Source organism: Hemicordylus capensis, chromosome 2 (assembly GCF_027244095.1).
Source record: "Hemicordylus capensis ecotype Gifberg chromosome 2, rHemCap1.1.pri, whole genome shotgun sequence".
NCBI lineage: Eukaryota > Metazoa > Chordata > Lepidosauria > Squamata > Cordylidae > Hemicordylus > Hemicordylus capensis.
Genome location: NC_069658.1, coordinates 177,580,328 through 177,604,764, shown reverse-complemented (window position 1 = coordinate 177,604,764; position 24,437 = coordinate 177,580,328). Strand labels below are relative to the sequence as shown.

At 44.8% G+C, this 24,437-nt stretch overlaps 2 long non-coding RNA genes across 2 annotated transcripts in view; both read left to right on the top strand.

Moving 5' to 3' along the window:
* Positions 1–789: 789 nt before the first annotated feature.
* Positions 790–2,681, top strand: LOC128341525 (uncharacterized). Its single transcript, XR_008314429.1, has 2 exons — positions 790–864; positions 2,141–2,681. It is a non-coding gene; the product is annotated as an uncharacterized LOC128341525 (long non-coding RNA).
* Positions 2,682–9,203: 6,522 nt separating this feature from the next.
* Positions 9,204–24,437, top strand: part of LOC128346565 (uncharacterized) — an 85,988-nt gene continuing 70,754 nt past the window's right edge. Inside the window, exon 1 of the long non-coding RNA XR_008317050.1 lies at positions 9,204–9,431. This is a non-coding gene — a long non-coding RNA (uncharacterized LOC128346565). The remainder of the gene's footprint in view (positions 9,432–24,437) is intronic.

Genomic DNA, 24,437 nt, shown 5'->3' with positions numbered 1-24,437 from the left:
TCCTGGAAGTGCTACTAAACACCCGAGAAATCTCCCAGAGGGTTTTATTTGGGGAGTTTAAATGACACTTCTAGGGGGAGGAGAAATCAGGGAAAACAAAACAAAAAACAAACCTGCTTGCGCGACCCAACTTTGCAGGCAGCACCTCCACAATGTTAGTGGGGATGTCAGCCATGATTTCTGGCTCTCTCTCATCTTCTTTATCAAGTTGAGATTAGATGTCAGCAGGGGCGTAACTACCATTAGGCAAGGGGAGGTGGCTGCCTGGGGGCCCCCACGCCTCGAGGGGCCCCCCAGAGGCAAGTCACATGAGGCAAGTCACATGACTATATATTGTGAAGTGTGTGTGTGCATCTGCGAGGGGCCCATTTAAAAATTTTGTCTCTGGGCCCACTCCAGCCTTGTTACGCCCCTGGATGTCAGCCTCCGTTTGCAGCAGCCTGTTCACGCTGCAAGGTCCTCAATCCATTTTTTACTGACCACATCATAGAAGTATTGTGCGTAATCTAAAACTCTCAGTGGACACAGAAATATGTTCCACCCAGAAGCAGTTGCGTCAGGCTTAAACTCCTTTATTTAAACCACATGATATGAAGAATGAACAAGACAGGCTTGATATCCACCAGCAGCCCAAGATCTTTTGCTGACTAAAGTGAGGCACTAGTGCTACCCTTGCTCCAGGCTACCCCACTTTCTCCCCTCCTGTGTCCAGTGCTCCATGCCCCTCCCCATTTTCAAACAGACATGTGACCAGTGAGGAGGGGAATGAAGTGGCACTTTGTGCACTGCTGCTGTTAAGCCAGGAAGCACAGGGAGCCATCTACGGAATAGGAGGCGGAGATGGAGGCAGGGCAGGATGGGCAGGTAAGCAGGTGCCTCTACTGCCACCTGAGAATCTACCACCTAAAGTGAACTGCCCCCACTTGGCTCATGGATGGGTCAGCCCTGGTTATCCAAGGCTGTTCCTATTAGTCCTCCCCCATTCTGCCCCATCTAAATTCAGCACCAAGGAAGCTTGATTCATGCACTCAGAATCAATTACTGTGTATTCAGAGTCACACATGTGCTCTGTTTACATATCATCATGGCCTCCATGTTTTCAAATATCATTTACAGCCACAGAAGCTAGAAGATGGTTATTTTAAAGCAATCGCTGATCATGGATTTTGTATGAAATTCCACACTCACAAAAGATAGATAGTTCAGGCTTCTCTAGCAGAGGGGTGGCCAACTTTTACATTCCCTGACCAACAACCTGATTAATACTGTGCACACGCACCTAAAAAAAGGCATACATGCAGTGCTAGCATTCCTGCTTCTGAAGAGTGAGGGACTTGCACACAGAGGGGCCCATGTTCACTGATCCTCCCCCTTCTCCTGAAAGTGTTGAGTGTGACCCAGACATAGGTCCCTGAGGGTCACATATGGAGGTACTGCAATACCAGGTTGATGCTTGGAGTCAGGTCATATGGAGCTCTGGGTCATATGGAGCTCTTCCAGGGGAATTGGGATAGGTGAAAATCACCCCCCTCCACGAGCCCCTGCACTCCAGAAGTGGGGACATTAGTGCATTCCTGTTTTAACTGCACACACCCAGCATATTCCCTCTCAGCTACATAATAAAGCTGGCATCACAGGATTTCACAGTTATGGAGCACGTATGGTCAGGCATAACATTATGCACACACATATTTCATATTACACACAAAAATCCAAAAAAGAGGTCTAGTATTAAAATGGCTACTGAAATGTGGCATCTCTAGTTCTTACAACTTAAAAAAACATTTTTGGTAGGGCTTCCAGGGGAACAGACACAATTACTTTGGGGGCTTCATCAAACACATGGGCCTCCAGTTGTTCATCTCTGACATAGGGGGCCTAGTACCCCTGAGCATATTACACTTTGACTATAACAATGCAGTATAATGCCATGCCTAAGGTTTCAGTCACTTACTCAGATCAAGTGTTATTGACCTGAGTGGGATTTAGTTCCAAGTAAAGATGCACAGGATCAGGCTACATATCTGAAAATGTGTGCTCAGGAATATATCTGAGTCATGTATAGAGCAGATATTTGTTATCATATAACTAGATTTTTTAAAAAATGTCTTTTGAGTGTTTGCCAAGTCTCTCATTGCAGCTTGAGGAGTTTTCTGGAAGATCCAAGTCTGGGCTTGTACATCACCTCATCTGAGATTATTGTATGAGGATTCCCCTCCATGAGGTTTCCATGGGCAATAGCTTGGGGGAGACACTGTAAGGAGTCAGGCCATCTGTAGCTGCAAATTTGCAAAGTGACAGTGGAATGATTCGGTGAATCCTTCCATCCACTTCAGTGGAAATTGATGCTTGAGTCTGCTCTACATCACTGCCACCTCCCTGCTCGAACACTGCAAGGGGAGTCTGTGCGACATACCGAAACTGAGGAAACCACATCCCCGCTAGGGAGCGTTTTGAGAAAAACAGCGTGGCCATCATTCAGCAGTTTTTCTTGTGCTGAAAAGCCGACTATTTCCTCTACGTTGCTGAAGCCAGCAACAAAGCCTGGATGGTTGCTTGTATGATGAAAGCATCTGGCTGGAACACAGCACAACGCTCCACCGACCCTGCTTCCTGAATATGCAGATTTCTTTTTTCGCATCTCTTTGTCCATCTGGAAAATAAAATGTAGTTTTCCTTTCCCTTGTCAACTGTGACGTACCTAAGGTTCCATATGAGGTTCTGACTCTCAGGTGTCAGCTATTAAATCACATAAAGACTGCTTGGCCACTGGGTTTAGACTCACCAAAACCAATTACAAATATGTAGCTGCCACCAGCAACTTTAGAGATCAGTAGGCAGGAGAAGTCTTTCCATGAGGCAAGGTGAGGTGTTTGCCTCAAGTGGCAGGTGGAGTAGCAAGATGTCCCCCACTGCAAGCATGTGCCCTCCCATTGCTACGCAAGCATGTGCTCCCTCCCACACCGCTGTTCTGGTTAAGAAAAGGGGGACAGAACTGAAGAGGGAAATATCAAAAGGGCAGTAGTGTTCTGAAGATATTCTATATAGTCAATGTTATCCTTTTCCACATCTTATATATTATTTATTTTTCTATGTAAATTGCTTTGGGAGCTTTGGTTGAAGAGCTGAATATAAGTATCCCATAGTAGTAGCAGTCCATCATCACTAGCTGCTCTAACTCCTTCTCCCTTATTATTACTATTGGTGTTGTTGTTATCCCACTTTTCAACAACAAAAAGGTTCTCAAAACACTTTATATAGACAAAAGAAGAAGATGGTTCCTTGTCCCCATAGGGGTCACAATCTAAAAAAGAACACCAGAAAGACATAATCAAACAGCACTTACCATATGCTCAGAGGTATGCTTCCAATTTTTTCTTATATATTGTTGTAACACTATTCCCCACTCCCCAGCTTTTGCCAGTGCCACCAGCCTGCACATTCAATGGACTGGAGCATGGAGGGCTTAGCCAAATTGTGTTTCCATTGTTGAGGTTTTGTAGGCCAGTACACTATCTCAAAGCCACCTAATGGCACAGCGGAAAAATGACTTGACTAGCAAGCCAGAGGTTGCCAGTTTGAATCTCCACTGGTATGTTTCCCAGAATATGGGAAACACCTATATTGGGCAGCAGTGATATAGGAAGATGCTGAAAGGCATCATATCCTACTGCACAGGAGGAGGCAATGGTAAACTCTTCCTGTATTCTACTAAAGAAAACCACAGGGCTCTGTGGTCACCAGGAGTCAACACCGACTCGATGGCATACTTTACCTTTACACTATCTCTGGCTGCACATCAAGTCTCATGCCCTCATGGCATGAACATCATGGGCCATCAAATTTACTCACTTTTTAGATCATAGTTGTAGTGGCCACACTCATAATTATCTTTTCAAACCAAAGGTTGTTTGCATTAATTGTATATTTATTTATTTATATATTTATTTATATTGGCCCATGTTCTCTGCAGTGTTACAGGCCCCTTTTTAAACAAATGAAGTCACATTAATCCTTCATTTAACAAATTTACCCTCTTCTGTATTTCACCTATTCTGAATTGGCTCATATTATTTATTCTTTAGCAGTGTATAATAAATAATGTATTCATTATTCTTCAGTCACTTATTGGAAAATGGTGGACTATGAAGGCGATTGTCTGACTCTGGTATTTGCGGAGGGAGCCTTGCCTGATTCACACATACATCATTTTTATATGGTTCATTTACACAGAAGGGAGGTTTCTGACCTAGTGGGATAGTTTTGCATGAGAAAACAGACCCCGAATTCCAGAAATTCTTCCATTTGCACAAGCTTTTGTACCACCTCTTTTCAACATTTTTGACCGTCCACTAGATGACATACCCTATAGCCAGTATTTTCCTTATTCACCATATTTCTCATACGATAACACATACACCCCCCAAACACATTGTGAGTCTGCAATATGAGAAGTATTCCATTAGCACTGTTCATGGAACAGCACTAAATCATTTCCCCCTCCTTCTTACGGTTTGTTGGATTCCCCCCTCCTTCTTATGGTTTGTTGGTTTGTTTGTTTATATATATATATCCAGCATATATATGTGGTTATATGACAACAATAGGTGATCCTGCTTAAGAACATAAGAACAACCCTGCTGGATCAGGCCCAAGGCCCATCTAGTCCAGCATCCTGTTTCACACAGTGGCCCACCAGATGCTGCTGGAAGCCACAGGCAGGAGTAGAGGGCATGCCTTCTCTCCTGCCATAACTCCCCTGCAACTGGTTCTCAGAGCCATCCTGCCTTTGAGACCGGAGGTGGCCCACAGCCCTCTGACTAGTAGCCATTGATGGACCTCTCCTCCATGAAGTTATCCAAACCACTCTTAAAGCCATCCAGGTTGTTGGCTGTCACCACATCCTGTGGCAGAGAGTTCCACAAGTGGATCACGCGTTGTGTGAAAAAGTACTTCCGTTTGTTGGTCCTAGACCTCCTGGCAATCAATTTCATGGAGTGACCCCTGGTTCTAGTGTTGTATGAGAGGGAAAAGAATTTCTCTCTCTCCACTTTCTCCAAACCGTGCATGATTTTATAGACCTCTATCATGTCTCCCCGCAGTCGTCTTTTTTCTAAACTAAAAAGACCCTGGTGTTGTAGCCTTGCCGCATAAGAAAGGTGCTCTAGGCCCCTGATCATCTTGGTTGCCCTCTTCTGTACCTTCTCCAGTTCAACAATGTCCTTTTTAAGATGTGGTGGCCAGAATTGTACGCAGTACTCCAAGTGTGGTCGCACCATAGTTTTTTATAAGGGCATTATAATATTAGCTGTTTTATTTTCAATCCCCTTCCTAATGATCCCTAGCATGGAATTTGCCTTTTTCACAGCTGCCGCACATTGAGTCGACACTTTCAATGAGCTGTCCACCACGACCCCAAGATCCCTCTCCTGGTCAGTCACCGACAGCTCGGATCCCATCAGCATATACTTGAAGTTGGGGGGTTTCGTCCCAATGTGCATCACTTTACACTTGCTAACATTGAACTGCATGTGCCATTTTGTCGCCCACTCCCCCAGTTTGGAGAGATCCTTTTGGAGCTGCTCACAATCCGTTTTGGATTTCACTACCCGGAAGAGTTTGGTATCATCTGCAAATCTGGCCACATCGCTGCTTACCCCTGCTTCTAGATCATTTATGAATACATTAAAAAGCACCGTCCCAGTACCGATCCCTGGGGGACCCCACTTCTTACTTCCCTCCATTGTGAAAACTCTCCATTTATACCTACCCTCTGTTTCCTGCCTTTCAACCAGTTAGCAATCCACACATGTACCTGTCTCCTTATCCCATGACTGCTAAGTTTCCTCAGGAGTCTTTGATGAGGAACTTTGTCAAAAGCTTTTTGGAAGTCCAGGTATACTATGTCAACTGGATCACCTTGATCCACACACTCGTTGACACCCTCAAAGAAGTCCAAAAGGTTGGTGAGGCAAGATGCTTCTGTCTATGCATGAGAGTTTGAGCCTGGTCATTTGTGTCTTGAGTGAAAATTCTGGATTGATTTGTTCTTTTGTTTACCTGTAACTTTTCTGAGTGCCCCCCAAACCTAGAGCCAGCCTTGGGCAAGAGCCAAGCCAGAAGGATCTGGGTGATTCTCCACCAAAATCAAGACTGTACCTCAGAATCTGGTGCAATGTGCCAGAAAGTGCAGGGAAAAGATGGCGGAGGGGTGAGCGGGGGGGGGGCATGGCAGTTGAACTTTGGAACCAATATATGCCTGGTCCCGCTGAGCTGTGTATATGGAACCAGCTTGACTTGGCTCTCAATTTCTATTGTTCCGGTTTCCATGGTGAGGTGATATATTTATCCTCTGGTCACAGCGAAGAAGAGTAAGAGGATGTGGGGAGGCCAGCAACTTTCAGCTGGTCTTCATTTACCAGTGTAACACCCACAGACTTAAGGAAAAGAAAAGGCGTTGCGGTTTTTCTTTTCCAGCATGCAATATAGGTGCAATATTATTATTTTTTGCTTCACAAATATGAAGTTGTGATTGGGCCTCTAAAAGGTTACTGAAGGAGGAAAAAGCCCAGATAGGTAAAGGGAAAGTCCTGTTCTCAACAACGCGTACATTTGCTAATATAATAATTACGGTGATTTTAAGGAGGAAGTATAGTCTTTCTAGGCCGAGAGAGAAATGTTATAAAAGTTTATTGTAAAGCTTTTTAGCATTTAATAGCCCTGATATAGATCTGGATGTAAACAATCATGTGGGCATTTAAATATAGTTATAGGATTTTATGAATATTTTCTAGAGGGGTAGCCATGCTACTTTCTTAAATAAAAAACAATAGAGACTGTGGCACCTTAAAAACTGATGGTTGTCGGGGGGTTTTGTGGCACAAGCTTTTGTGGACTAGAGTATACTTGATCAGCTGCATCAAGTGTCATCCTCAGATGAACCCCTATAAATAGTGGAGACTTGCACTTTTTGGCCTTTTGGCCTCATTTTTTAAATTTTTTTCTTCCACACTCCTGTGTATGTAAATGGGGGCAAGGGAAGAGGATAATACTTCATGCATCTGAAAATGTCCCTGAGGATGCTTCTTCATGCATTTTGAGGAACTGGGTGTCAGCCCATAAGAAATTTATTTATTTATTTATTTATTTATTTATTTATTTGATTTATTTAAAAAAATCATGTATACTGCCTCCTCTAAAGACTTTAGGCAGTGACATATGTCATCATATCAATCTGTTTTATTTTCAAGTGATGTAAAACTTTTTGTAGCTTTTCTGAATGACGGAGTATGTCAATTTAAAATATGTCAAGGAATGAAAAATGGCTCTTTAAAAAAATAAAAATAAAAGAGTTCCATCTGTCTTGTCTGGACCCAGTACATGCAATAGAAAAAACCAACAGTTTGGTAATTCACTTGGAGCGTATTGTAATCTTAACTGCAGAGATATGTAGGATCTGCTCCAAACCTAGCTAAGAGTCCCTCTAGTGCCCATATACAGAATTGCAAACTTCTGATTAACCCTCTGAAAAGTATCAAGTTGGGGGTGCATTCGCATATTCATTCCAAAGGGGAAGCTTTGGTGGACTTTATACTGCCCATGGTTTTGTAAGTGAGTATGGCTACTGGAGGGGACTATTGCTTTGTAGGCTTTCTGGAGATACCCGGTAGGGCTAGGCCAATTTGGGACACAAGATGCTGGGCTAGATCAGATGGTCTAAGTCAGCAGGGCTGCTGTTGGTTTCATATGGTGTGGCCAAACTAGGCAATATTGCAGGGGTGCTCTTTCTCAGACCAAGAAACCAGAATGTACAGTGCCAGAGAGCCACACAGACACTTAGGCAAATTCAATATTTTTTTAATACAAGTCAGTAATAACAAATCATAGCATAGCAGGGTTTGAACTCAGTGAGATTTCTGTCATTCTTCCTTTTTTACTGTTTTCTTCAAGTTTGGCTTGTATTCAGTTGTGCAGAAATGAAACAATGTCATTGGTGACTTGGAATTTTTGTTTGGTGAATGAGATTGGGGAAGGCCTTTAAAAGAAGTACCCTCCATGGACTCATTTGCTCCATGGTGTTTGGGGACTGTCTTTTTGTTGTTGTTGTTTAATGTTGCTACCTCTCTGTGTATAGCAACAGTGCCTGGAGGCACTCCCAACAGCTAGCTGCTTCCGGTTGCCCCCTTTCATTAGTCTAGAATGAGGCAGGAAATGACCCTGCATGTTGTTGGACTATAATTCTTAGCATCTCCAGTTGAAGGCCACTGTGGCCGATGGGAGTTGTAGTCCAAATGTGAAGACAACAAATGTGTAGTCTGGGGACTCACATTTGAGAACCCCTATTGTAGGGACATTTCCTGCTTTATTTTAGACTTTAAAAAATTGCAGCCAGCAGCATCTGGCTGCTGGCAACATTCTCAGTTTATCTAGGTACTGTTGCTATACACAGGGAGGTGGCAAAGAAAGAAAGAAAGTAAGTAAGAAAGAAAGTCACTCCCTAAACACCATTGAGCAGGTGTGTCAGCGGTACTTTACTTTGGAAGGCATACTATCAGGACTGAAAGAGGTACATTTTCACCTTGAAAAAAGCTGCATACAGCTTGTGAGATGCTAGTTAGCCACCCCTGTGATATTCCTGTTGCATGACTGGGGCCTGTGTGGTTTATTTTTCAAATGCAAATAGTATGAAGTGTGTGTGACGGGGAGTGATATGCACTGAGACTATTTGGAGGAGGCCCATTGCCCCTGACAGTCCTGATCTGAGTTGGGACTCCTGCATCTGTTATTTGCCATGTGGGGAAAGCTCCCATTGGAACCAAATTAGTCAGAGGAAAGGAAAGAGCTGATACCAGTGCTCACAATGCATTGCACTACACATGCAAGTACATCTACTCCCCACCCCTGAATGTAAACACAGCAGCATGAAAAGCAGTTTCTGGTAGGAACGTTGATCAGCCTATCCCGATAACTCTGAAAATGTGCTGCCACAAGGGCACCACGGGTTTAATTTGCATGCAAGATAAAAAATCAAAACATGTTATTATTGTGTTAACTTTCCTGCTAGTCTAGGTAGCCTCTAAGACAGGCCTGCTGAACTTAAGCCCCCAGCTGTTTTTGGTCTACAGCTCCCATAATCCCCAACAACAGTAGCCAACAGCAAGGGATTATGGGAGTTGTAGGCCAACATCTGTAGGAGGGCCGAAGTTGAGCAGGCCTGCTCGAGGAGAATGCTTTAGTCTATGTTGTAGCATTAATCAGGAATGTTTGACTGTATAAGCAGAAATACTTTCGCTCAGCCAGCCTAGAAATGCATGTACGAAGGACCAGTCTTCATTACCCCTGAAGAAAACATCTCCATTACCAGAAACTTTACCATGAGCTCGACACAGAGTCATATAACCAACTCCAAGAAGAAGCTATACATCTGATATGTAAGTCATAGCATGTTAGAAGAGCACAAAACTAATTAAAACATTGCTGGATGTTTATTTGCTTGAGTAAACACTTACTGAGTTCTTGGAGCACAGATTTGAAATCTTAGGGCTCAGGATAGAAAATGAAGTGGGATTTCTGAGTGTTCATATCAATCATTAGAAAAACCTCATGGGGTTTTTCTATGAATGCTCAGAAATGTTAACTGCTGTTTCTTTTTCCGTAAGCAAAACAAAACAAAGCAAAACACCAGCCTTACCTTAAGGAAGGGCGAAGAAACTGGTGGGTGGGGACAGTTTTCCCTGTAGCAGGGATTCCCAGATGATGTGGACTTCAGCTCCCATAATCCCCATCTAAAGACCATTGTAGCCAAGGATGCTGGGATTTGTAGTCAACAACATCTGTGTCCCTGTTACAGGAAAGGGGAGGGAGCAAGAGTGCAGGCCCTGTGCAAGTCTCATAGGGACCTACATAGGAAGCTGTCTTCTAAGTCAGATCGTAAGTCAGGCTCTTGGTCCACCTAGCTCATTATTGTCTACACACAGGCCTGCTCAACTTAGGCCCCCCAGCTGCTTTTGGACTACAACTCCCATAATCCCCAGCCACAGTGGCCAATAGCCAGGGATTATGGGAGTTGTAGGCCAGCATCTGTAGGAGGGCTGAAGTTGAGCAGCCCTGTAATGGCAGCGGCTTCTCCAAGGTTTCAGGCAGGAGTCTCTCCCAACCCTACCATTCAAAGCAGATGCTCGGCCACTGAACTATGGCCCCATCCCCTAAGGCAGGGGTAGGCAACCTAGGGCACAGGCATCGCAAAATTATTTTAAGTGGGCACTCACATTGACTCCTGAGAGGAAGAAGCTGCACCGCTCTCTTTAGCAGGAGTCAGGTCTTCTGGGCTAGATCATCTTTCCCCTTGTGTCCAGAAAGGGACACTGGCATTTCTCCATGTTTATATCCAGGGAATATTAGTGGGAATTTCTCAGAAATTCTGCTTGTCCAGGAACGTTCTTATGTTCTAAGAAAGCTTACACTGGGCATTCATTTTGTTGTATTTTAAAATGGTAAATGTCCACTAGACACAAGTCAGAGAGACAAACTGAAACATACTAGTGAATTACACTGGATCACAACAGACTGGTAAGAGCTTGATTTTAATTTATTTTAAATTAAGATTAATATGCATTTTAAAAAACATTATTTACTTTACATACAACTATAATTTAATTATATAGCAAGAAAGACTTTTTAATGTTAAAATATATTACTGGCACACGCAACCTTAAATTAGAGTGAATACATGAAGACTTAGCCCTAAGGGGAATATTTTACAGTGCTCACGTGATCAGACTGGGTTGGGGGGTGCTGGGGCTTGCAACATAGGGAGGAGAGGGCAGGGCAGCTCTTGGCTCTCTGGATCCAGTTACTGTCAGGAGAACAGCTATTAGAATGGTAAGTATATGCCTGTGATTATGTACAAGTTATATGCTTTCGTCATTAGGACTGTTTTTTTTATTTAAATCATATCTATGGCTGGTCTGTTGGGAGATTTAAATCTAGTTCTCTCTGAGGTAGTAAACCTGTATCTGAGCAGTGCCACTTCAGACTGCACACGAGGGACTAGAATGATGGAAGCTGCCTCTACAGGTGAAACTCGGAAAATTAGAATATCGTGCAAAAGTCCATTAATTTCAGTAATGCAAATTAAAAGGTGAAACTGATATATGAGACAGACGCATTACATGCAAAGCGAGATAAGTCAAGCCTTAATTTGTTATAATTGTGATGATCATGGCGTACAGCTCATGAAAACCCCAAATCCACAATCCCAGAAAATTAGAATATTACATGGAACCAATAAGACAAGGATTGTAGAATAGAACAATATTGGACCTCTGGAAAGTATACAGTGTACTGTGCTTGATTGGCCAGCAAACTCGCCTGACCTGACCCCATAGAGAATCTATGGGGCATTGCCAAGAGAAAGATGAGAGACATGAGACCAAACAATGCAGAAGAGCTGAAGGCCACTAATGAAGCATCCTGGTCTTCCATAACACCTCATCAGTGCCACAGGCTGATAGCATCCATGCCACGCCGCATTGAGGCAGTAATTGCTGCAAAAGGGGCCCAAACCAAGTACTGAATACATATGCATGCGTATACTTTTCAGAGGTCCGATATTGTTCTATTCTACAATCCTTGTCTTCTTGGTTCCATGTAATATTCTAATTTTCTGGGATTGTGGATTTGGGGTTTTCATGAGCTGTACGCCATGATCACCACAATTATAACAAATTAAGGCTTGACTTATCTCGCTTTGCATGTAATGCGTCTGTCTCATATATCAGTTTCACCTTTTAATTTGCATTACTGAAATTAATGGACTTTTGCACGATATTCTAATTTTCCGAGTTTCACCTGTATACACACAATATATATCTGCACATCGAAAATTAGCCTCTCTCTCTCTCTAACAAGCTTGTTTTCTATTTACATTTATGGAAGAACATTTGATCATGTGAGCCCTCACCTGCATCCGATAGCGTTACAGTCCAGACACAGGTTTACCACTTTTGAGAGGACCAGCCTGCAGATATAAATTATTCCCATGCCATGTCTTTTTCGTCATGGGAATTACTTGCAGGGCTATTTTGGTGAAACCCCTCCCCCTCTCCATCTCGTGATTGGAAGTGGCTAACGGTCACTGCTTAAATATAGCAGTGGAACTTCCCAGCTCCTGTGAGCAGAGAAGAGCGTTCATCTGTTCAAGCAGCTCTTCCCATGACAAAGAAGAGGAACAAAGCGTGCTGTTCTGAAACTTCAAAACCTTTTCTTTTCCTAAAGTCTGTGGGTGTTTGCTGGTGAGAGGAGACCAGCTGAAAGTCAGTCCCCACATCCTCTTGCTCTTCTTCGTTGTGACCAGGGCTAAATATATTGCCTGTTGGCGGAAACCAGAACAGCAGAAATGGAAAGTCATACTGATCCCGCACACATAGTGCAAGGAGACCTGGCATATTGGTCGCAGAGTTCAGGGCCTCCCAGAAATGCTCCCTGAAATAAGAACATAAGAACAGCTCTGCTGTATCAGGCCCAAGACCTATTTAAGCCAGCATCTTTTTTCACACAGTGGCCCACCAGATGCCTCTGGGGAGCCCACAGGCAAGAGGTGAAGGCATGCCCCCTCTCCTGCTGTTACTCCCCTGCAACTGGTATTTAGAGGCATCTTGCTCTGAGGCTGGAGGTGGCCTATAGCCAGCAGACTAATAGCCACTGATAGCCCTGCCCTCCATGAATTTGTCTAAGCCTAGGTGGCCAGATTTGGCTTTAAAAAAGCCAAATTCTGTCTTACGGCCCATTTGACTCACAAGTATACCCCTTAGGTTCTGGCAACCGCCTAAGCCCCTTTTAAAGCCATCCAAGCTGGTGGTCATCACCACATCCCATGGCAGAGAATTCCATAGATTAATTATGTGCTGTGTGAAAAAGTACTTCCTTTTGCCGGTCCTAAATTTCCTGGCCACTAGTTTCTTGGGATGACCCCTGATTCTAGTGCTGTGAGAGAGGGAGAAATTTTTCTCTCTGTCCACTCTCTCTATTCCACAGCAGTGGCTGGTCCTCATGAGTCAGGGGGGCCAAATACAGGCACAAAGGAAATGAAAGTTGAAAATTAGAAACATTAATATTGTTAGTAAACAAAGGAAGATTTTATTATTAGGGGTTAGAAACTAGCTCAGTTCAAACATAATGACAAAGTGACTGGTTTGTAATCTGTTATGAGCATGAACAGAAGCAAGCCTCTGGCTTGCATGCTTCCCTTTCCCCCTCCCTTCATACATGAGACGGGGAGATTAGACCACTTTTCATTCAAAGCAAACTGTTAGCTATTCTGACATTAGGTTGTACAAGTTTACAGATGTCTGAACACTCATACGTGTGTTTCTGTGGATGCCTGTACCTGTGTTCATTTTAAAAATGAATCTAGGTACAGTTCAAATGCATGGTTCTGTACTTGTTCGACATAACAAGTGAATAATGATACCTGTGAATCTGTACCTGTGTACACTGTACACTCATTGTATAAGTGGTGAACATGACGTGTGAATAGGGCTGTAGCAGAGGTGCCCAGTCATAAAGGTGGGAGGGGCTGCACGCACACTTCCGTCAAACAAACATACGAGTATCCAGAGGCGGCTGGCGAGGGCAGCGCCAGGGTGGGCGGCAAGGGGGAGCAGGAGGTACCTTTAAAAGTCTTTACCTTGGCGAATAACTGCACCGGGCAGCCTCTGCTAGCAGTGGTGGTCCGCCCAGCATCCTGCGCAGAACCTGCCCCACCTACAGCACTCCTCTGGCCGCATGGCGGCCATTGCATGGAAGGAGAGCCAGCGTGGTGTAGTGGTTAGAGTGCTGGACTAGGACCGGGGAGACCCGAGTTCAAATCCCCATTCAGCCATGATACTTGTTGGGTGACTCTGGGCCAGTCACTTCTCTCTCAGCCTAACCTACTTCACAGGGTTGTTGTGAGGAGAAATATGTACTACACTGCTCTGGGCTCCATGGAGGAAGAGTGGGATATAAATGTATAATAATAATAATAATAAATAATTATTATTATTAGCTATTCTGATTCCTTGGGAGCAGCTCTGGGCATGGACTCCAAAAGAAGACACACACACACACACACACACACACACACACACACACACACACACAGTGCGGGGAGCTACCACCACACTTATCCCCTCCATCCCCCCCCCTTGGGGTCAATGCCTGGACCCATCCCCAAAGAATCAGAAGCCAGATATTCCAGCCAGAAACAGACAAAAGGACATTACAGCAACAGGGAGGAGGTGGATGCTGGAGGAAGCTCCCTGCTGTGGAGGACTCATTTGCTGGAGCTGCCTGTAACTTTTAGCTTGGATACTAAATTTGGTTGCTGCTGTTCTTGTTCTTACACTTTAGTGGGAGGAAAGTTGCACCCCGCTCCTTGCCTTTACTAACCTGCTGCAGCGGATCAGCAAACCGTTTACCTGGAAAGCAGAGGGGGATGCTCCTACCTTGGTGACTGAGAGGCAGAAGCTGTTTCACCCCTCCCCACCCACACTTTCTGCTTTCTCATGCTGTGCTCTCCTTCTGCTTTTTCTGCTTCTCCCTCTGCTTTCCAGGAGTAACAGGGAGATGTTATTCAACAGGGAGAAGTTTATTCTTGAGTAGACTTAGCAGTCATGGGATAAGAGGATAGGTTCAAGTGTGGATTGGTACTTGGCTGGAGGACAGGAAAAAGAGGGCTGGAATAAATGTACAGTTTTCACAATGGAGGGATTTAAGAAGTGGCGTGCATCAAGGATCTGTACTGGGACTAGTGCTCTTTAACTTGTTCATAAATGATCTAGAAGTTGGGGTAAGTTGTGAAGTGGCCAGATTTGCAGATGACACAGAACTATTTAGGATAGTTTAGATCAGGGATTCTCAATGTTGGGTCTCCAGATGTTATTGGACTTCAACTCCCATAATCCCCAGCCCCAGTGGCCTTTGGTTGGGGATTATGGGAGTTGAAGTCCAATAACATCTGGGGACCCAACGTTGAGAATCCCTGGTTTAGATGGTGTGAAGATTGTGAGGAAACAGGAAACAGAATGTGAAGAGCTCCAAAAGATTCTCTCCAAAGTGGGTGAATGGGAGACAAAATGGCAAATGCGATTCAGTGTTGGAAAGTGCAAAATGGGGCGCGCACACACCTCGCGCCCAGTTTCACATATTGGAATTGAATTAAATAAATCAATTCAATTCAATTCCTATACCACCCTTCCAAAAATGGCTCAGGGTTTAATGTTTACATTAAAACATATATACACTGATGGGATCTGAGCTTTTGGTGATTGACCAGGAGAGGAGAGAGCTCTTGGGGTTGTGGTGGACAGCTTTTTGAAATTGTCAACTCAGTGTGCGGGAGCTGCGAAAAAAGGCAAATTCCATGCTAGGGATCATTAGGAAGGGGATTGAAAATAAAAATGCTAATATTATAATGCCCTTATACAAATCTATGGTGCGGCCACATTTGGAATACTAGTCTGTACAGTTTTTGTCACTTAAGAAGGAACTTTGTAGAACTGGAAAAGGTGTCAAAGAGGGCAACCAAGATGAGCAGGGGCCTGGAGCACCTTCTTTATGAGGCAAAGCTACAGCACAGGTGCGGAGGGAGGCCAGTGGCGGCCCAGGTTCTGCTGCCGCCGTGGACCCTTAGCCCCGCCCCCTGAATCTGACATCAGATGCAGGGACGTGGTTTAGCTCCCCAAAGGGGCCACGCGGAGAGCAGCAGGAGAGAGGCCATGCCCTCAGCTCTTGCTTGTGGACTTCTCAGAGGCATCTGGCAGGCCACTGCGTGAAACAGGATACTGGACTAGATAGGTCTTGGGCCTGATCCAGCAGGGCTGTTCTTATTCTGAGAAGCTATTCTCAGTAGCTTGGGCATTTAAATTCCCAAGTTCACCAGCATGGAGAAAAGCAGTGGGGGAGTCTCTTGCCTCAGCAACTGAGCCAGTATTTGACTCCAAGTGAAGTGCACCACAGTGGCCAAATCTGGTGCAATTTGACCTAAATCAAATCACTGACCAATTCATGGCCAGTCAGGTGAACTTGGGCATTTTGACCCATTTTGCCAGTCCTTCTCCAGTCCTTCACCTGTCCTCCTTCCTTGAGCCATTTACTGATAGACATGAGAGAGGTTCAAGCACAGCAGTTTCATTATGAAAAGGACTGCCAGAAAAGATTTTTATTTCCTCTTCCCGCAGCCCTAGGCAAGATGCAAGGTCTTTTGTGAACCAGTCTTTTCAAGAGCTTCAGACATCTCCCTGTCTCTCACCTATCTCTGCCTTTACTTCAGGCCCCTGTCTCCTTCCCCTCTTTCCATCACCCCTGTTCAGATGTAGCCCATCCCTGTGGCCCCATCCCAGTGAGCTTCCTACCATTTCCCAAGTCCTGCACTCTGGAAATATTATTTGTTTGTTTGTTGCATTTGTATTCCGCCCCAAACTTTCATCTCTGGGTGGTTTTACAAGTAAAACAACTTTAACAAACTATATATAATATTTTAACTTATAAAACAAGTTAAAATATATACAAACACTTAAAACAATTTAACAATTTAAAAATCAGCCATGAATTAAAACCTTAAAATTTTAAAGAACAGAAAATGCTTGGGTGAAGAGGTGAGTTTTCAAATGCGTTCTAAAAATTGTCAGAGATGGGGAGCATCGTATCTCAGTAGGGAGCACATTCCACAGTCTCGGGGCAGCAACTGAGAAAGCCCATCCCTGTGTGGCCACCAGCCGAGCTGGCGGCAACTGGAGACGGACCTCTCCGGACGACCTCAATGGGTGGTGGGGATCATAATGAAGAAGATGTTCTCTTGGATACCCAGGGCCTAAGCTATTTAGGGCTTTATAAGTTATGACAAGCACTTCGTAATTTGCCTGGAAACCTATTGGCAGCCAGTGTAACTCTATCAACAAAGGAGTGATGCGGTCTCTCCAAGATGGCCCAGAGATCAATCTGGCCGCCACATTCTGTACCAACTGAAGCTTCCGGACTACATACAAAGGCAGCCCCACATAGAGCGCATTGCAGAAGTCAAGTCTGGAGGTTACCAACATATGTACCACTGTTTTGAGGTTGTTCATCTCAAGAAACGGACACAGCTGGTATATCAGCCGAATCTGATAGAAAGCACCCCTGGCCACTGCCTCAACCTGAGAAACCAGGGAGAGGTGTGGATACTCCCAGGCTGAGAACCTGTTCCTTTTGGGGAAATGTGACCCCATCTAGAACAGACAGATCAAAATCATTTCTAGGGTTCTGACCCCGCACAATAAGTACCTCCATCTTATCTGGATTCAGTTTCAGTTTATTCTCCCTCATCCAGCCAGTTACTGCTTCCAGGCAAGCATTTAGGAAAGTTATGCCATCTCCTGAAGAAGTTGACATGGAGAAGTAGATTTGGGTGTCATCAGCATACTGATAACACCCTGCTCCAAATCCCCTGATGATCTCTCTCAGCAGTTTCATGTAGATGTTAAAGAGCATTGGAGAAAGTAAGGAGCCTTGATGGACACTATACTTAAGCTCAGACTTCAAATAGCAACAGTCTCAAATCGACACCATCTGGAATCTGTCCAAGAGGTAGGAGTGGAACCACTGTAAAACAGTGCCTCCCACCCCCAACAACCTCAGACGTAGGGATGTGCAAAAAATTTCGGGCACAGAACGATCTGTGCCCGAAATGAACAATTTTGGGTGATTCAGGGCTGAACTGAATCACCCCCGATGTTCCCCGATATTTTTCAGGCACGAGCCGAATCACCCGAATTTCAGACCCAAAAAATCCTGGTGATTCGGTTCATGGTTGATTTTTGGCGATTTTTTTAAGTTTTAGTGACTTTGGGGCAGTTTGGGGGCATAGCATGGGATCTGGGCAAAAGGAGTGGGGTGGTAGTGACTAATGGGTGCAGGCTACCACCCCAATTTCAGGGGGATTGGGCAGAGGGGTGATTTTTTGGGAATATTTGAAGTTTGGGTGTCTTTGGGGCAGATTGGGGGCAGTAAGTGGATCTGCCCCAAAGGAGTGGGGTGGACTGGTAGATAGTGCCTAATGGGTGGAGGCTACCACCCATCCCCAATTTCAGAGTGATTGGGCAGAGGGGTGAATTTTGGTGAATTTATGAGGTTTGTCTTCATAAGGTGAAGTGTGCTAAATTGATTACTTCCTCATATTCATAGTAAGTGTGAAAAAGTGAAAGTGGGGTCATGAGAGTTGTTTAATTGAAAAAAATCTCATTTGCTATGATAGAATGAGAATTCACACCTCAGAAGTTTTTTCTGAGGTGTGAATTCTCATTCTATCATAGCAAATGAGATTTTTTTCAATTAAACAACTCTCATGACCCCACTTTCACTTTTTCACACCTCAATTACTATGAATAATATGAGGAAGTAATCAATTTAGCACACTTCACCTTATGAAGACAAACCTCATAAATTCACCAAAATTCACCCCTCTGCCCAATCACTCTGAAATTGGGGACGGGTGGTAGTCTCCACCCATTAGGCACTATCTACCAGCCCACCCCTCTCCTTTGGGGCAGATCCACTTTCTGCCCCCAAACTGCCCCAAAGTCACTAAAACTTCAAAAATTCTCAAAAAATCAGCCCTTTGTCCAATCCCCCTGAAATTGGGGTGGTAGCCTCCACCCATTAGGCACTACCGCCCCACCCCACTATTCTGCCCCAGGCCCCACTTTCTGCCCCAATCTGCCCCAATCTGCCCCAAAGACATGAAAATTTCAGAAATTTCCCCAAAATCAGCCCTTTGCCCAATCCCCCTGAAATTGGGGTGGTATCCTGCACCCATTAGTCACTACCACCCCACCCCACTCCTTTTGCTCAGATCCCATGCTATGCCCCCGAACTGCCCCAAAGTCACTAAAACTTTAAAAATTCACCAAAAATCAGGATTTTTCCCAATCCCCCTGAAATTGGGGTGGTAGACTCCACCCATTGGACACTACCACCCCACCCCAAAATTTTGCCCCTGGGCCCCTTTTTACCCACCTGAATCGATTCAGATTCAGATTAAATCCAAATCCGAACTGAATCAAGGGTGATTCGGGTGGCCCAGATTTGGGCACAAAACAGAACAGGGGTGATTCGGTTCGGGTCCGAGCCGAATCACCCGAAAACCTGAATTGCACACCCCTACTCAGACGTTCCAGAAGGATACTATGGTCAGTAGTATCAAAAGCCACCGAGAGATCCAAAAGGACCAATAGAGTCACACTTCCTCTGTCAATTGCCACTTGGAGATCATCCATCAGGCTGACCAAGGCAGTCTCCACCCCATAGCTCGCCCGAAAACCAGTTTGAAATGGCGCTAGATAATCAGTTTCCTCCAAGACCGCCTGGAGCTGAGAGGCCACCACCTTCTCAGTTACCTTGCCCAGCTATGGAGGTTGGAAGCAGGCCTATAGTTGCTCAACTCTGAGGGATCTAATGCAGGCTTCTTTAGAAGAGGTCTAATAATTTTCTCCTTAAGAGAAGGAGGCATCCTGCCCTCCCTCAGAGAATTTATGATTTCTACCAGGCCTTCCTGCTAGATAGAACAAGCCATGTTGGACAAGGGTCAAGAGAACAAGTGGTAGGCCTCACCGTTCCGAGCAGCTTGTCCATGTCCTCAGGAGTCACAAACTGAAACCGATCCACATAAGAGGAGTTGCCGGACACCTCCAGTTCAGACATCGAATTAATTGTGGAGTCTCCATCTAAGTTGGCCCAAATCGGAGAGATTTTATCTGCAAAAAACTCTTTAAACACATCACATCACAGCGGGTAACTGATGGCTCCAAATTCTGGTTCAAGGAAGGGGGGGCATATACTAGCCCCCTCATAACCCTGAACAACTCCACTGGACGTGAATTCGCATATGCAATACGGGCAGAAGAGAACTGCTTCTTTGCCACATGTATTGCCTAAGCATAGATCTTTAAATGTGCTCTATGTCGTAATCTGTCGGATTTTTAGTCAAGTCTTTCTCCACTTGTGCTCCAGTCGCCTACCTTGCCGCTTCTGCCCCCGTAGATCTTCCGTATACCAAGGGGCCTGTTTTGAAGCGGGTCAGAGGGGACGCTTAGGAGCAATTGTGTCTACTGCCCTGGTGAGCATGTTATTCCAATTTTGCACGAGGGCATCAACAGGATCACTGGCAGAGCCAACATTAAAAAACCCCAAGGCTTCTTGGAATCCTATTGGATCCAATAACCTCTTTGGGTGGACCATTCTAATAGGCCCCTTGCCCCTGCAGAGATGGAGAGTGGTTGTAAGCCTAACCTTAACCAGAAGGTGGTCCATCCATGACAATGGGGAAATCACAGGAGTCCCCACTCATGGAACACCACCCATATCAGAGCAAAAGACCAAATCAAGTGTGTGACCTGCAGTGTGCATCGATCCGGAGACCACTTGGGATAGGCCCATAGTTGTCATGGCCGCTATGAATTCCTGAGCTGCCCTGGACAAATTGGTCCTGAAACGAACATTGAAGTCCCCCAGCACCAAAGGTCTGGGAGACTCCAACGCAAGTTCCGCGACCAAGTCCGTGAGCTCACCAGGGGATTCCGTTGGGCAGTGGGGCGATCAGTACACCAACAGAAGACCCAATCTATCCCTGGTCCCCAGACTTAGGTACACACATTCAATATGGTCAGATACCTCGACAGGGACCCTGGTAAGGGAGATGTTATCCTTATAGACAACAGCCACTCCACCTCCCCGCCCACATCCCCTCACCTGCTTCTCTACAGAATACCCCGGAGGAAGAACCTGGGACCAGACTGGGCCACCAGCCTCCCCCAACCAAGTCTCAATGATACACACCAGGTCAGCGTCTTCATCCATAATCAAATCATGGATGAGCTTGGGTTTATTTTGGACCGACCTGGCAATGCAGAAGAGCAAGGAAAGGCGATGTGGTTTATTGGCAGTGCTCCCCAAGGTCATAGAGCTGGCAGGATATCCGGAAGAGGAGACAACTATTAAATTTCTGACTACCCTTCCCCTGGAACAGCCTGCTGACCTGCCAATGTTTCTTCTTCTATTCACCACCACCACCAGAATAGCTGCCCCACATTCAACCAAGGCGTCCCCTGTCTCCCCATCTCTAGATGAACCCAAACACATAACTTCTTCAACCCAATCTCACCAACAGTGAAGTGAGCAAGAATCTTCTCTAGCTGTTCAAGTTAGTATGTCGGCCCCAGCCCTCAGTCCCACCTCCGAAGGCCGCCTCCAAGGGCCGGCCCCCTTTGGCGGTTGGCTGTAGGTGGCCTGTGACAACAGCTGTGCCTCTGGCTGCAGCCCACTCTAATAAAGGCCAAGATCTCAGAAGCCCAATGGGTGTGTCTCACACCCACACCAATCAGGCAGTTTGGCCAGGTGCAGAGTATATCTGAACACAATTAGAGTGAGTTCAGCCCCTGATAGCAAACAGGCTACAGCAAGGAGGACAAGAGCAAAGAAAAAGCCTTGGCCAGACCCTTCCCCACCCAGAGGAGAGTGGAGCATAGAAGCCAGATAAGAACTCCTTACCCCCACAGCCATCTTCCAGCCACCCTTCCAACCGCCTCTAGCTGCTCCAAGATGTTTAGTTGTCCCTTATTTATAGATTACATTTATATATATAATTTATATTTATAAATGCCCACACTTATTCCTGACACTTTGCTTTCAGGCCTCTTAAGCATATCAGTCATTGCCCCTTGATCACTAGACTAGATGCACAAATAGGTCCAGTATGGGAGTGGAGGTTGGCATTATGCCTGTTGACGTCACAGATTATTATTATGTATATTGCACCATCCATTTACATGTGTTTTACAAAGAATGAGGGGCTTACAATCAGCATAAGGGAAACAAAGGAAGGGTAGGAAAATGAAGGCGGGGATAAACAAGGGAGCAATATGTGAATGTTTCAGCTGCAAAGACTTCAGCTTAGTTACAGCCAGAGATGTGGGGTTGCAATTTTTTTTGGTGGGGGAATCCTATGTTTAATTTTTATGTGAAATATTTCCATTTCTCAAATATAAATTGTATCACAAAATTCATGAGTTACTATGAATGGATGCTAATGCAATATTAGGCAAACCTGGAAATTCCAAAGTGGTAATTAATGTTTTTCAGCTGATTATCCTTAAGAAGTATGCTAGAGGGTACAATATGTTTGATTGATGTGTAAAGACAAGGGTAAAAATATATCAACCAATCAAGCAATCAATCAATCTTTATTATGGTCTCAAACCAGCACCAGGAAAAAGGATCATGTAAGAGGTGATATTAAAAGCAGATTAAAATGATAGAGTCTATGCCTGTTAGCATAAAGACTGTAAGGCTACTATGAAATTGCTATAAGACTAAAAACGATGAATGTTTGTAAAAAGCGATACAGGAGCTATAAAATTGCTAAAACAGTAGCATGTGACCACTGTTCCCTCTAAGAGGGATTCCCAGATGTTGTTCACTACAACCCCCAGCATCCCCAGCTGCAGTATTCTTTGGCTGGGAATTATGGGAGTTGTAGGGAACACTGCATGTGACTATGGAGTCACAGTAGGGCTAAAATCTATGAGATGGTGTTGAAAGTTACATGCTATTAACTATAAATTGCTGCAGTGCTAAAATCTGTAGAAGATAAACTGAGACTTTAAAAGGAGTAGTGCTTTTAAGAAGTTAGTTCTTGCTGGTGGTCAGAGCCCAGCAAATTCTGCATACTGCTGCGCAGAACTTGGCAACATTGTATGTTATAGGTGGATCTGAGTCTAAGAGTGAGACGTAGTATTGGCCTGAGCATCCTGGTGACCTGTCAAGTTGTGGGAGAATAAGGGCGTTTTGTACGTCTCTGTAGAACAGGCAGTGAAGGATGAAAATCGCTTTGGGAACTTTTGATGAAAAGTGGTACATTAATATTTGCCATATTTTTAAAGGAGGACATTCTCAATAGTGTCAACCAAGTCGCAGGGGCACAGATGTTCTGGGAAAGGGATCTTCCTATATTTTCCTTCAAGGCCAGCCAAGGGGAGGGCATCACAGCAAGTCAGGGTAAAGACCGTTCTGCGGTTTGGTACTTCTAGCTGTGTGTTGTTATGTACCTTAGACTTTCAGAGAAAAGAGAGTTCAGAGACCTATTTAGGTCAGTTTGGCTTTCTGCATCCATTATGCACTATTTGATAAGTGTTATGGCGCACTTGTAACCCAAGGAAAGTAGGTGGGGAGGGGAAAGTCCAAGTAAGGATTGTTTCACGGATAGAGATCGCTTCCATGTTGATTGGAAGCTGTCCATCAATGTTGAGGGCCATTGGGAGGAGGGATAGTCTCAGCCAGTAGTTGTGTTTGGATAGCCAGATTCTGGCCTCCACTTTCACCAGGCCTGCTTCCAATCATAGAGCGGCATTAGAGACACAACAGGGGACTTGCAGTACTCCTCTTAGGAATTTGGATTGAACGAGGACAAAGTTGGAAAAGAGGCCAAGCTGGGCATTGTATAGAAGTTGTGCCATCGACTCAGCTTCATATAGCTTAAGGGCTGCGGGTATGTATTGGCCCCCTTTTGATTGGAAGAATTTTAGAATGGCAACGGCACTTCCCTGGGCATTTTGGGCAACATAGTTGTCATGGGCCTTCCTAGTTCCAGAAGCATGGAAAACCACCTCCAGGCGGTGAGGTTGGTAAAAAGCATGAGACATGATTGATGTCATTACCATTTATACACCTAGGAGTTTTCCAGATTGCACATTGGAACGTACGGGACGTAGCAAGGTTGGAGTGGGCCCAGAGACAATATCTTAAAATGCCCCCACCCCTCACTGAAGCTCAGCTCATGAAGTAAAGAAATCTTAAGTGAGGCTGAATAGTGGTAACAAAAAGCATAGATATATAGATATAGATATAGATATAGATATAGATATAGATATAGATCTCCTATGTGCCACAATAGAACATCATCCTAAATTATTTTTTTAAAGGTTTTGTAAATTGTGGATGATGCAAGTCATTTAATGGTACTAGAGAAAGCCATGCTGTTCTGGTAGCTCCAGGTCTTAACACTCACATCAGTTTCGGAGGATGAATACAACTGAAGGAAGGCCGGTGTGCAGCTGTGGGCGTCAGTCATGGGACTTGCCTCAGCAGGGGCTAAGGCAGTGGGCCCCCAGACAACTGTCTCCCCTTGCCCTATTATAGTTACACGCCTGGGAACATACTCTAAGTGCCCCTCCATATTGCCTGTATTTCCACATCGGTGTGGCTGCGTTGTAAGCAGGGTGTGTTCACATTTTCCATGCCTTGATTCGAATTTTAATGATACGTTTTTGCCCACAATGTTGTAATTGTGCTGCAGGAAAGTAGCTGTATTTTTCCGTTGTAGGGAGCCTTGCCCTGCATTTTATTCATTGTAGCGTTTTGTAGTG